This window comes from Leuciscus leuciscus (assembly GCF_965113295.1).
Source record: "Leuciscus leuciscus genome assembly, chromosome: 23".
NCBI lineage: Eukaryota > Metazoa > Chordata > Actinopteri > Cypriniformes > Leuciscidae > Leuciscus > Leuciscus leuciscus.
In genome coordinates this window covers 27,817,864-27,831,969 of record NC_138747.1, presented here as the reverse complement: position 1 = coordinate 27,831,969, position 14,106 = coordinate 27,817,864, and the positions used below count along the sequence as shown (strand labels likewise).

At 36.7% G+C, this 14,106-nt stretch overlaps 2 long non-coding RNA genes across 2 annotated transcripts; one reads left to right on the top strand and one right to left on the bottom strand.

Annotated features, from left to right (window-relative positions):
* Positions 1-1,206: 1,206 nt before the first annotated feature.
* LOC309488460 lies at positions 1,207-1,530 on the bottom strand. Its single transcript, XR_014202131.1, has 2 exons — positions 1,399-1,530; positions 1,207-1,255 (listed from the first exon to the last, which is right to left on the bottom strand). It is a non-coding gene; the product is annotated as an uncharacterized lncRNA (long non-coding RNA).
* A 2,252-nt stretch (positions 1,531-3,782) lies between these two features.
* On the top strand, positions 3,783-6,878 carry LOC309488399. The gene is made up of 3 exons (XR_014202119.1): positions 3,783-3,944; positions 6,598-6,631; positions 6,704-6,878. It is a non-coding gene; the product is annotated as an uncharacterized lncRNA (long non-coding RNA).
* Positions 6,879-14,106: the final 7,228 nt, after the last annotated feature.

Here is a 14,106-nt window from a genome sequence, read left to right as displayed (position 1 = left end):
TAGGTCTAAGCAGCTACAACTATAACAATAAGAAAGGATAAACCATTCGCAATACAATGGCTCCCTCTGCTGGTCACATAAATAACTACACCAGGCCGCTCCGAGAGGTGTCACGTGACGACCAGTATACATGCGGGAGGTGCGTGCCCTATAACCAATTAACTGGATTGAAGGCGAATATCAGCGCGATAGTTTTCAAACTATGCACAAAGGTGCTTAACTGGTATTCTACAATGTGTACCCAAAGAATAATGCCCGAGTGGCAACTTATACATTGATAGAAAGAAGCATCACGACACGAGGTCTAGCCGTGCAGGAAACGCCTGAGCTTACATTTAGCAACACTAAACAGACAAAACACTACCAATCTAGCCTTAGCAATAACAGTCAAAAAGAACAACAAAATACCGATTCTTACTTGTAAAGACGCACACAGAATAAAGCAGTTGTATCAAGGCAGGTTGTAAGTCCGTGCAGTTAGCGTACACTACTGGCAAAAGTCTCTGACAGAATGCTAGCCGCGTGCAGCAATCCTGAATCAACTTGTGATTGGCTAAGAGTCCAGGGGCATGTTCAAGTTCAAAACGGTGCGCAACGTTTTGCTACGGTTTCCGGGTTGAACGTCATGTTTCCAGGAAACGGCGTGCACCGGTGTGCAACGGGATTCAACATTATGAAGCTGCAGACTCGGAGCCTGCATCTACAGTCCCGCACCCAGAGTCCCGCATTCTCAGACCCCTCAGCGCCTCCTGCTGTTTCAAAGATCGTATAACACCCTAATCCAAATGCCATTGAAAACAATAGGATGCAATATTATATTACGGTCTCGTTTTATTTTAAGTTATCCAAATAAATATTTGCGTTCCCTGCTTAATGCATATGCCAAAAAAACTCATTGTGTTCTCTGACTAACAAATTACCCCTTAGTTATTTTTTGAGCGTGGGTGAAATTGAAAGAAAATTACTGATGGAAGTGATACAATTACAGATTGAAGTATCTTCTGAAAAATATTATGTGATATTATATTGCTACAATATTGCTACAATGTTTTTTTTTTTTTTTCAAATTCGAATTTTTCTTTCAGTTCAACCTATAATGGTCTAATTAACATTATACCTTGCTAACATTACAAAACCTAACATTGCTAACATTTTTGATATTTTGAATGCAAAGCAAAACTCAAATAAGAATAGACAAAACACCAATAATAAACAATTCTGTACTTTATTTAACGATCACCTAAACATCATCTTGCTGTAAACAGGACAAAGCAAAGAAAAAAGGAAGAAAGACTTGTGTTAGTGACTTTACTTTTCGTCTTTAATTGCATTAAAAAAAACCTCCTCATTCTGCTAAATGAATAAATGTAAAATGTAATGTAAATACATAATAATTACTTTCTGGTGGGCGAATGCTCCTTTTTTCCTTTTTTTGCAATCACTGTCAAATTCCTCGACTTCACTAAAATAAAAGATGAATGCCATTGTCAAAAATATTGTGTAATAATAAATAATATATTTTTTTGCAAATGCAAATTACAAAGCATTCCTAGAGTGAATAGGGCCACAGAGGAACACCTCCTCAGCCTCCTGCTAGGATAATGCCTGCATCTCATATAGGCCATGAATGATGGCCTGTCCATATAAATAAATTAATTAATATATAAAACATTTCAGTCAATACAAATTAAAAGAAGGAACCCAAACAAAAGGCCAAATGACACATTCTAGCTCATATGTTAATATAGACTGGTTAATACATAGTGAAGGCATAATAAATTTGATTATTAGGCAATTGTATGAGTTGTAAATGGCTGGCAACAACTTCATATCACAGTTAAATTAATATTGATTAATTTTAATACTTACGTTTAATAAAAACTAATTTAAGTAGTCTACATAAATTATATAAAGTAAAATAATTAATATTAACACACTTAAATGTATTTAATTGGTCTACTTTATATCAACTAATTTTAATCAAATTTTTACAATGGCTTGTCTACAAAAAGTCCAAGGTTAAAGGCTAACGTTAGCTATCAAAATATTTTCGGCAAAAAAACATAGCCTACATTAACGGCTCAAATTTTGTTACAAACTAAATATTAAATGGACTATTCATATGTTGGTGTATCGATGAGCTATAAAGTAGTTTGATTAAAAAAGAAATCGAATGAGTATGATTCGCTAAATAAAATTGACGATACTCACGTTTCGGCTTAAGTTCTTCAAATGTTTATCCGATCCAATTTGATAGGAGGCGCTGAGGGGTCTGAGAATGCGGGACTCTGGGTGCGGGACTGTAGATGCAGGCTCCGAGTCTGCAGCTTCATACTACTCACGGGATTTGAGATACGTTTTCTCTTGTTTGGTGGGTGTGTCAGAACTGCAGTCCAATCAGCAGCAACATGTATATAAAGCACGCGGTATTAAAGTGAACTCGCACAATGGGTTCAAGGACAGTAATTTACGAATGTGTTCGATGCAGCTCGGTATACGCAACAATTGAGGATATTAGAAGGCATGTTTGTCGTAAGTTTTATTGTAAAAATATAGGATATCAACATAATGATGTAGTTGTTTATATTTTATCTTGCTTCATTGCAAGTGTATGACATTTGGTATAGAAATAAACAATGGTAATTAAGTGCTTTTCCTAAAAATGAGAAAGAAAATACAGGGTATTAAAACAGTATGAACTACAAATAAAGTCAGTATTTGAGGCTAAATAGATGTGTTTTAGTCTGAATTAGGTAAGATGTGTGCTGCTTCCATTTCAGTTTCAGCAATCCTTTCACTCGATTGGGATGTTCTCTTTTGTTCTGGGCGGTGAGTGCAGTAACTGTAACATCGGGCATATTTTGTAGTATTAAACACATATTTATACCGACTTCATCAGGCTCCGAAAATTCTTCACAAAGAATCGCCTTCTCAGCTGCCATAGTTGCAACTCTTGCGTCATCAGAACAGTGTGTTCAACGCATCACCGTTTCTGTTTAAAAAAACGTTGTGCAACGTTTTGTCGGGGCTGAACGCAGCCCAGGTGAAGCGAGGCGTCTTCCAGTAGGAGAGAGAGAGTCACAGTAAAGTGTCTGATGCTTAGCGGCCACAAGGGGGCCTTTTTTACAAAAGTCGTTTTTTTGTTTAGTTTTTTTGCGCACAAAAAGTATTTTCGTCGTTTGATAAACTTAAGATTGAGCCACTGTAGTCACTTGGACTATATTAACGATGTGTTTAGTGAACTTTTCTGGGCCAGCAAGTTTCAAACCCTTAGAAGCCTGAAGAAGTCTCGTTCCGAACACATCGCGATATTTGGCATCAGTTCACGTGTGTCAGATGTTGGTAAGTAGTAAATACGCTGTCCGAATAATGTGTGATATATATAATGTATTTTCTGTTTGTCGATATTAATCAGATTAGCTCACGTTCAGTCACGGCATTATATCTGTCATCTCCACGGAGGCTTTGCGTTTTATTGCTTTCTAATTCAAAACAGGGTGATTAAACACTGCCTAGCTGTCACGTGACGTGCTATATAGGCCTAAAGACCTTAAATCAGTTAATCATATTCATATCAGATTAAAAGTAGTACAATTAGTTCCAAAGTTGTATTTGTAGTATAAGCACAGTACAAACAACACTTACCATGCTTTTACCACATTAACATTAGTTTTACTGTGGTAAGTGTAGTAAAAAGACAGTAATCACAAAACTTACCATGCTTTTACCACACTATTGGTAGTTTTAATGTGATACTTATTGTAAATGCACATTAACCACAATGCTTACCATGCTTTTACCACAGGAATGATGTAAAACAACATAATGATAATTTATTTTCTCTTTTTTCAGCTGAAAAGACCAAAAGGACCTTTCGGACTATTATTGTTTGAGGACAAGTAAACGGAGGAGACGGACAGCTGCAAAGGCAAATATTCGCAATGGTATATACATGTGTTGGTTCGAACCCTAAATCAAACATTTTATCAAGCATTTGTTGTTTCTTAAACCTTTTGTCACAAAACCCATAGCCCAATCAGTACAAACATAGTCTGAAAGTCTTAATAATTCACAAGATTTAACAAGTTGTCAAATTCGTACGATACTCGTACATATTTGTATACTTTTTTTACTTTAGAAATGTCTGATATTGGGCACCTTTACCTGTGTGCAAAATATGTCACATACGACACACATGCATTATACTGCATTGCATATACAGTAATGTGTGCTGGTCAACTTGTCTAAAATTAAGAAACCCTTAGAAAACAGTAAAAACAAACCAAAAAAAACAGGAACATTGTGTAAAATTAAGATTTATTTATTTATTTATTATTCCAATATCCAAATATGATACTAAAAAATACCACAGGGAAAAGGGCTTCTATTTGTGACGTGCTGTCTTTGCGTTTGAACATTGCACATTTTAAACAGGACACTCATTAACTGAATAAATGTTAGCCAATACAAACATATTTATAGAAAACAGTTGACAATGAATAGACAGGAGTCCAATAATAGCATAACGAATCATTCTAAAAATAATAACAAGTAGCCTAGGCTATAAGACGAATCCGACATGGGCTGTAATAACAGTAAAACGTCCGTCATTTAACGAATTTTAAAAACACGGATGGATAATACAAAATACTTTCTGATATTTTGACAGAAAAACAACAAGCAAGAACAAAATTTAAACTTTGCCCGTCAATTTTTCATTTTACAATTATCTTCTCTCTCTGTGTGTGCGCGCGTCCGTGTTTGTGAGAGAGAGAGCTCGCGCAGCACTGATACAACGGTAGCCTACTTTTTAATCCATAAGTAACGAACACGCTAGTTTTCATACAAAATATGTAACATAATTAGGTAGGCTACTTTAGTTATTATTAATACAATAACGTAATACATGAAGGCTACGTTTCTCAACACTGAGAATGAATCAATAAACGCCTGTTTCTCCACTCGCGCTTATCAGTAATCCACAAATCACACGTGCTGTCACTTTTGAGAAAAATCTAATTCGAACGGGTATCAAATATCAAGCAATATATTCAAATATCTACGAGTCAAAAAACGATCAGTCAAAAATGTGTCATGAAGAGGAAAAAAACATAAGTCGCACTGGACTGCGTTAACAATGTTACGGACGGGACAGTTGACGTGAGCGCTCTGAAAGCGCCACTAAGACTGCTTTAAAACTTTCACAGAGACCTCAAACAGAAAGCACAAAAAGCCTGTCTTTAAATTTAATTTCGTTTTGTATTAATTGTATCTTAATTTTGATAAATGTTTCATCAACCAATTGCCTGGATTGAATTAAATAAGAAGTAAATATAGTAGAAAATATTTAATCAGGACACGGAGGCGAGGGCGCGTGAACCTGGAGCGCGTCTCATAAATGAACCGAAATCTACCTGCCTCACAGACCGGAGACATATATAGAAAGCTTGAAATGTCTATTTTTAAACAGAACAATTCAAAACGAAAGAAATCAGACTGTTCTCTGCTTATGTCATCTGTATGAAATGTGTATTTATCTCAGGCACATTCACTACTGCTAAGATCGAGTCAGCATCGTCAACTTCATCTTCAACTTCACACGTCAAATATCGGCCTGTTCACATCGGCCATATTTTGACATCGGAACGATACCGATGTGTAAAAAAATGACCATATCGGCCGATATTATATCAGCGGCCGATATATCGTGCACCACTAAACTGAATAGTTGTTCTTACCTCTCCTGCAGACAGAATGCTACACTCTAAAAGTTGATCATTTACTCAGATTTGTTTTTCCTGTTATAGTTCATGTTAAAAAAAGCTTTTGAAGAATACACCGTTGTACAAATGCTTGTAATGTTAAGTATACTGTGAAAAATTATTCTTATGAATTTCTTAAACACCTGATGAATTTATTTTAAAATTCTGCAGTTTGTCCTCAAATAAAAAGAACATATGTTAAATTACACTGTGTTCATTGTTGTTTAACCAAACTTTAATGTTTTCTGAAAATACAATGTCTTTCCTATTAACCCACGTCCAAATAACAATATAATACTATACAATATTTTTTTCAGGGAAGGCATAAACCAACCATATATATATATATATACATACCAACCACAATATAGCTTCACTGCAGATGTACACAGTAGTGTAGAAAAGAAATGACCAGTATTACTATAATACTGTTCCCCCTCTGCAATACTGGTCACTTCTTTTCTACACTACTGTGTACATCTGCAGTGAAGCTATATTGTAATTTAGTTGCTCAAATGCTCAGTACTAGTACCTAGCAGTGGTAACAGTAGTGGGTTGGTGTTTGTATATCAGTTCTAACACTGCTATTATGAGGTATCACCATATGTCATCATTCTGTTTTCTTTAGATTAGAAGATTATATGATATCAAGGGGAATGTCTATACTTAAAAATCCTGGGTGTTGTGACACTGTTTTTGCTTTTAGATCAACAAATAATAACCCAAAATGATTGTCTTGATAATGTCATGCAAAGACTTTTTTTTCCTGTCCTGGACTCGGTCTTGATTCGGACTCGAACCTATTTGGACTCGGACTTGACTTGGACTCGACTAGTCCTGGTCTTGGACTTGTCTTGGACTCGACAAAGGTGGTCTTTACTACATTCTCTGTTCAAGTTAAGTAATTAATTCATTTCTAACCAAGTTTTACATTTGTACAGAATGTCCATTCCATGCGTCTCTGGACGTATTTCCAGTGGAATTTGTACCCAAGACGCGTCTGAGAAAGGTTGGCATTAATCTGTATTTCAATCTGTTAATGTTGTGTGTTCCATAAAACCGGTGAAGTTTTCATGTTATAACCGTTCTAGATTTAACTAAACCCAAAACCAGTAATACAACTTTTTTCTAAAGGAAACCAACTGCAATAACATAGTCCATTTAACAAAGCATAAACAAATATTTAGCTCTGTTGTAATGTTAAGAACTCCACATTCAGTGTATGCTAATGTGTAGGGATGTTAAAAAAATAAACATCTGGAATGGAATTCATATTTGCTTACTGATTACAGTATGAGTACAGGCAGTGCAAAAGAGCATACGGTTAGAAGATCACACACCAATACACAAACAATGATTAATAAGGTGAAGAATTGTAAATTCATATTTTAATATAAAATATTCTGTACATTACTACAGTGAATATAACATATAATCTAACTATATAACATGTAGAGTTCAGGTGTATATTTCCTTTGCTTCTGAATATGTTAACGGTAGTTGTTGAAGTTGCTCTTCAGTCTGAGTGGCATTTATGGGTCAGTTTTGGTTAAGATGATAAGAATCCTTAACATTTCAGATTTCATGCTTTGATGACAAAACCTGCTGTAGTGCGGGTATGCTGGAGCTTTGCTTGTGGAGAAAGGTCTCTTTAAGTGGTGGTGAAAGCTGTCTGTTAAGGTTAGGGGTTAGTTTCTGTTGTAGTAGCATTCACCTTTCAGCACGCCACCTTTCGTTCCGTACATCCCTCGACCTGCAGCTTCCCCTGTCTCTGTCTCTGTGCTGGGGGTGTTGCTGGACCACAGTAATGACACATGAGGATGGAGGCTTTCCGTGGTGCTTTGTTAAAAGTTTTTGATGAGTTACGTTAAATGCTTTAAAAATGTAGTAATGATATGTAATGATTGAAATGTAATGATGATTTGTTTTGTAATTGGCTCTTTATTTTTACCTAATTCACAGGGAAGTAAAGAGGTGTTGGTGCATTGGTTGCCTTGTCCATCCTGGTAAGAATAAGTAAACCTACATGGCAACTTAATTCACCTCTGTACATTTCTCATTTATTGATTGTTGTTTTTACTTTTTTCCCAGTAAGAGGACATGGCCACACACCTGGCAGCCTGAAGATCATGTTCAAATTACTCTCACTCAATGTTAAGTACATTACCGGTACATGAAGACAGTCTTTTGTTTGTATGTTTGTTTTTGAACCACAGTTTCTGTTATAGTGGACAAATAAAGGTTTGCGTTTTCACTATGTCCAATTACATCTTTTGACCTTTAAAAAAACACCACATTTGTATGCCTGAAATATCCAGGAGCTGGAGCTAATCCCAGCTAGCACAGGCCAAAGGTAGAAAATCCCCCTGAACAGGTGACCAGTCTGTCACAGAGATGACACACACAATATAGCCTCTAGTTCCTGATTAACTATACCTGCATGTGCGGAGGACACTGGTGAAACCCACAGCAACACTGGGGAAACTATCAATCAGGAAATATGAAGTCATTTGTAGTCTTACATAGTCATTTTTGAATGTAAGCCCATTGTGTGTGTACAGTATAATATATATATACTGTATACTTGTCTATTCAGTAAATATATGGATATGAACAACCATATTCTCTCTAGACTAGAGGCTAGATGTACAAGGTATATTATATTAGCACATAGACACAGATTGCTCCAAATGGGCCCAGTGAGTTGAGTCTAGAGAAAGTGAAGAACCACTACTGCATTAATGCATAAGAACATTTGGTAAATACCATTGTAGAATGATCAAATATTTACCCTTGTATAGTCAAACAATGCTTTTAATAATACAAAACAGAGAAGTTTTTCAAATAATAGTGCTTACACATCCCTTCTGATCAAATTCAATTGGGTGAGAAAAAGTTATAATATATATTTAAGATGAGAGAAATTGTGGGAGGAAATAACTGTTTTGTAAAAATATTATTTGCAGTCTTATAACATTGTATATATATGTTATTATATTTTTTATTTATGCTCATTACATATATGCTCATTATAGTTCAGCTGGTGAGATAATAATGGAAAGGTTGAAGGGTCCATTTCCAGGAAACACAGAAGTGATTAAATGTATACCTTTAATACACTATAGATACACTAAATATTACAGAAGCACTTTGGTCAAGAAATACTGCAACGCTTTAATAATTATCAGACAATTTTTTTGTAAGCAAAGAAAAAAAAAAAGTTTCACTGTAATCAACAAATCTTTTGCTGCATCAGGTTAAACCCACAATGCAATCTGTCGTTTTAGTTTGATATTTAATGGGGGCAAATTTAGCAAGTTTATAGTTAACAGGGTAGCAATTGTGAACAATTTTAATAGAGAATTTAACCTTAATTTGGATTTCTTCACCACTACTACTAACCGTTTGGATGACGCATTAGTGATACTGAAAGCTGATTGGCCTTGATGGTTATATATGCGGAAAAGGGCCAATTTAATTAATTTATTTATATGATGTCCGATTTATTCTCCCTTGTGGCATTTTCCACGGGTTTTAATAATAAAACTGGTCTGAAAGAATGAATATCATATTAAAGAAAACGTCAACATTACATTTTAATAAATCAGAGTCGATGTGCGCGTGCATGCGTGATTCGAATTTTAGTTGCTAATAGTTACGCATTTTATGAATTCTGCAATCTGCATGTATCCGCATTTCACGATCGACCGCTGTCTGTTGTGAATTAACGAGGAGAATTAACAGACTTTTGCTGAGACTTTCTGACTTGATCTTTCGAAGCTATTTTCTGCATTTCTGAGAAGACTTTTATTCTAGAAGGACATCGGGGGATATATCCTTTATATAGAGTTACATTTTATTTAATTACACGTTATATAATTTCTGAGAATATTTTTATTTGTTTGATATTTTTTTCAGGGGTGTATTTCTGAGGAGATTTCTATTTTATTTTATTGTGTTGTGTTGTGTTGTGTTGTGTTGTGTTGATTGTATTGCAGTTTGGAGGAGGATATCGATGGCTCGCATGATGGGCGAAGGAGGTGAGTGCTTTAATTGTTCATTTATGGTTTATGGTATGATGTTGTACAATGACTGACTAACGTTACATTAATTTGAAGAACCCATTTGATCACATTTATTTGATTCCTTGCATGCGAAATAAAGTTTTGAATTTGAGTAACTTAACTGAAGTAAAAATGTGTAATTGACCACAGACATTGATTACTGATTATTATTATTATTAAAATATAACTAACTATGTGATATGTGAAATATCCATCCTAAGATCACTCCAGATCCAGGAGAGCTGCTTTCCCTCAGACGGCTGCTGGTCAGGAGGTTTGGAGACCCGATTCTGATGACCGTGATCAGGATCCGCTGCCCCGAGATGGACAAAGTAAGTTACACAATTTTCTTACTTGAGTGAAAGTAAGTTACAGATACTACTGGTCAAATATTACTCAGTTACAAGTAAAAGTTGAAATGACTGATTTTTACTCAAGTAAAAGTACAGAAGTACTTGTTTTTAAAAGTACTTAAGTATCAAAAGTAAATTAATGTCAATGCATTGTTTTATTATTGTTGTTTGTAATACTTACAGTACCTTATGCCTCTGAATCTATGCCTGCCTGCCCTCATATCAATATAAAATTTATTTCTAGAACACAGATCCTGTAGTGGGATTGAATGAGATATTGAATAAGTGCTCTCAATAACGTCCACAATAGTTTCGGACACCCTGTTTCGGGCTGTTCCCTCAAATAGTGCCTATTTAAAGTTTTTTGGCTTTTAGTATGAATATGTCAGCCACTGTTATAAGCTAGTGTGCTCCAAAACAATGACATTTAGAAGACCAAACCCAAAGTTGAAAATGAAAATCAGATTGATGTCAGAATCCAACTACTTTCTACTCAAGGACCTTGACAGAAATGTAGTGGAGTAAAAAGTACGATACTTGTCTTTCAAATGTAGTGAAGTTAAAGTAAAATGTTTCCAGAAAAAATAATACTCAAGTAAAGTACAGATGCTCAAAAAGTGTACATAAGTACAGTACTCAAATAAATGTGCTTTGTTACTGTCCACCTCTGCCGCTGCCAGACCCGACCCAGACACAGAGTCAGGATCTTCCTGGATATCTGAGTTTTCTGTTTCTGTGTCCACAGGTCAGGCTCACGGGACGAAGGCGAAGCAGAACCCAGATGATGGACGTCCGTCCACTTCATCTAAACAATCTCGCAGAGGTCAGAATAGGCTTTTAATAAAGAAGTAATGGCTTAGTTTGTATTTCTATTTTCAATGGCTGATTTGTCAACTAAACCAACTAAAGTAATGGTAACACTTTATTTTGATGGTCCCTTTTGAACATTCTGTCGACTATAAGTAACTTTGCAACTACAGATGGGTCTAATAGTTGTTTTCATTTGTTTTTTCTTCATTTCAGAAAAAGCTCCAAAACGTTGGAAGAGGCCTGATTGTTTCCTCAGGTTCTGGAAGGCTTTTAAGGCTGTTTTCTGCTGCTGTTCCAGTAGTGCTGTGGATGTTGTGGAGCCTTTTATTCCTCCAGCAGATCCTGTTCCTGAACCGTCATCACCCGCTTCAGATCACTCCGGCGTCAAGCCAAATAATGGTAAATCATTATTTCTCCAACATTATTTTAAACAGTATTATCTTGTTTTCCACTCAAAATAAGGCTTGTTTTTACAGAATATTAAAATTATTTCCCCCATTATAATATTATTTTCTTATTCGAACCCTAACAGTCTACTAATACTCTACTAATGAGAGTTAGTAGACATTTAAGACATGTAGAATGTCTTAAAGGGATCAAAATAAAGTGAAACCAAAGTAACAATTTGATGTGACCACTGACATTGATAATTAATATTATAAAAAAACAAAAACAGTTTTTGATGTCTGAAATGTTCCATCCTCAGGCCACTCCAGATGCTGGAGAACTGCTTCCAGAAATTCTTCTCCGTGCTTCACGTCATCCTCATCTTGGTCCCTCCCTGAGACCAATGTCGAGAGGATGTGTAGAGACCCGTGGAGTCTGAGCAGCCGAGGCTCGTACTGCGCCGAGGGGAGCTGGAGTGGCAATGGATCGGAGAGCCCAAACCAACAGGGTTTGTCCAGGTCCGACAGCCTCGAATGGTTTCTGTGTCCTCCGCTGCCGGGTCAAGTTCCTGTCGAGCCAACAGAGACATCAACTGGCCGAACTGCTCAGGGTGCCGTGGGGGCTTCTCCTGTGAACAAGAGCTCAACAAGTGAGACTGAAATAAGGCTGGGCAGTGCAAAGTCTACAGATAGAGATTTTGCTATTTCATGCATAACTGAGTCAAGTTAAAACAATACAAATAACAATAAAACAATGGATCTCATATTTTTCTGTTTGTTTTTCAGAGTCCTTTAAGTCTCTCTATAAAGTGAAAAAGATGATTGGATCCGGAGGATATGGCAGAGTGTTCCTGGGAACACGCAAATTTGATTGCAAAAAGGTAAATCTTACTGAATTGTACAAACATTTTGCTATTGCGTGCATCAAAACACATTTAAAACAATTTACAGATGGTTTAATAAGATGTTTTTTTTTGTGTGTGTGCAGGTTGCCATCAAGCGGATGCGCAAGATTGACAACGATCTTTATCTTAATATTGTAAGTTGGCCAAAACCTGAATGTGTATGGAGTTGTTTAAGTGCAGATTACTGTAGTTAATACACCCGTAGGAAGCATTAGGTGTAAATGTGATCAACAAATAAGCCTAGAGGCACCAAATAACTTTGAGCTGAAAAGGCTCTTTTGAACGCATCTAAAAAGATCAAAGAATAGTACATTTCAAAATGATGTTTTCTTCAGATTTTTACCCAGCTAACCTTCTGTCTGCTTCTTCTCTCTAGCCTGGGAATCCCGAACCTCTCGTTACAGAAGTGGCGCTGCTGCTGATGATGAGGCGAGAATCCATAAGCCCCTTCGTCATTCAACTGTACCAGTGGTTTGAAGATCCTAGAGGATTCACTCTGGTTATGGAGTATCCGGAGCCCTGCGAGAGATTGCTGGACTCGATCACTTGTCAACCTTGGAATGACTGGTTCTCACAGGTCGTCATGAGACAGGCTGTACGGGCAGTGCAACACTGCATCCATCGTGGGGTTTTCCATAATGACATTCATTCACAGAATTTCCTGATAAAGAAAGACACGCTAGAACTCAAGCTGATAGACTTTGGCTGCGGTCAGCTATTTAGTAGTGAAGGCTACGAGAGCAACATATACAGGGGTGAGCATTTTGGGAGTGTGGAAACCTGAAGCTAGTGACTTACTAATTATTTGATGATGCTTAAAAAAAAAAAAAGCTCAACGATGTGCAAATGTGTTTCTTACAGGAGCTGCGGATTACTGCCCACCTGAAGTCTTGACAGAACCTCGATTCCACGCCGTCCCAGCAAACGTCTGGTCTCTAGGAGTGTTGCTGTACGAGTTGTCGAACGAATGTCTTCCTTTTCTTAATAGAACGGAAATCACACAAGCTAAAGTGACATTTCAGAACCGCAACTTATCCAAAAGTGAGTGAATAATGATGATAACATTGATAAACACACACATAAAGCAAACGATTTGTACAGAAAGTTTAGCTCAACGTATAGCGAAAATGCCAGGTCACATGGTCATGACTAACCAGCTCTCTCCTTATTAAAATGTGTACAGACTGCAGGGATCTGATTGGACAGTGTTTAGCCCGGGATCCAGCTGAACGCCCCAGCTTTGAGCAGATGTTACAACATCAATGGTTTGATCGTGATCTACACTAGACTGGAGAAGTTGAGGAGATTCACTCAATCAGTTTCAGGTGTGTGGAAGTAGGATTATTATCTTTTGTCTTAGATTCTGGATTATTTGTAGTGAGATTTTCAAATTTGTGTTCATTGTAATGTTCTTGTTATAGTCAAATCACCTTCATTTATATAGCGCTTGATACTATACAGATTGTTTTAAAGCGGCATCCCTGTAGTAAACAGGAAAATTACAGAATCAGTAAACCAAACAGAATTCAATTCTGTTCTAGCTCTAAAAAAACATTCATGAGTTGACTTGTTCTTATACTCTTTGTTTTGGATAGGAAATAACACACTTGCTGAGAGCTCTGAGCTGGAGACTTGACCCGAAGCCAGAAGTCCAACACCAACCTGACAGAAACTCAGAGCCTGTCCACGTCTGAGCAGGTTTGGGAAGGTTGGGAAAACACACCCCTTTTACTGTGTTTTAGTTTACCGACCTCCTGGTCCTGCACGTACATTTCTTGATGATTTCTCTGAGTTTTTAACGTCTATCATCAAACTAGATCGCGTTT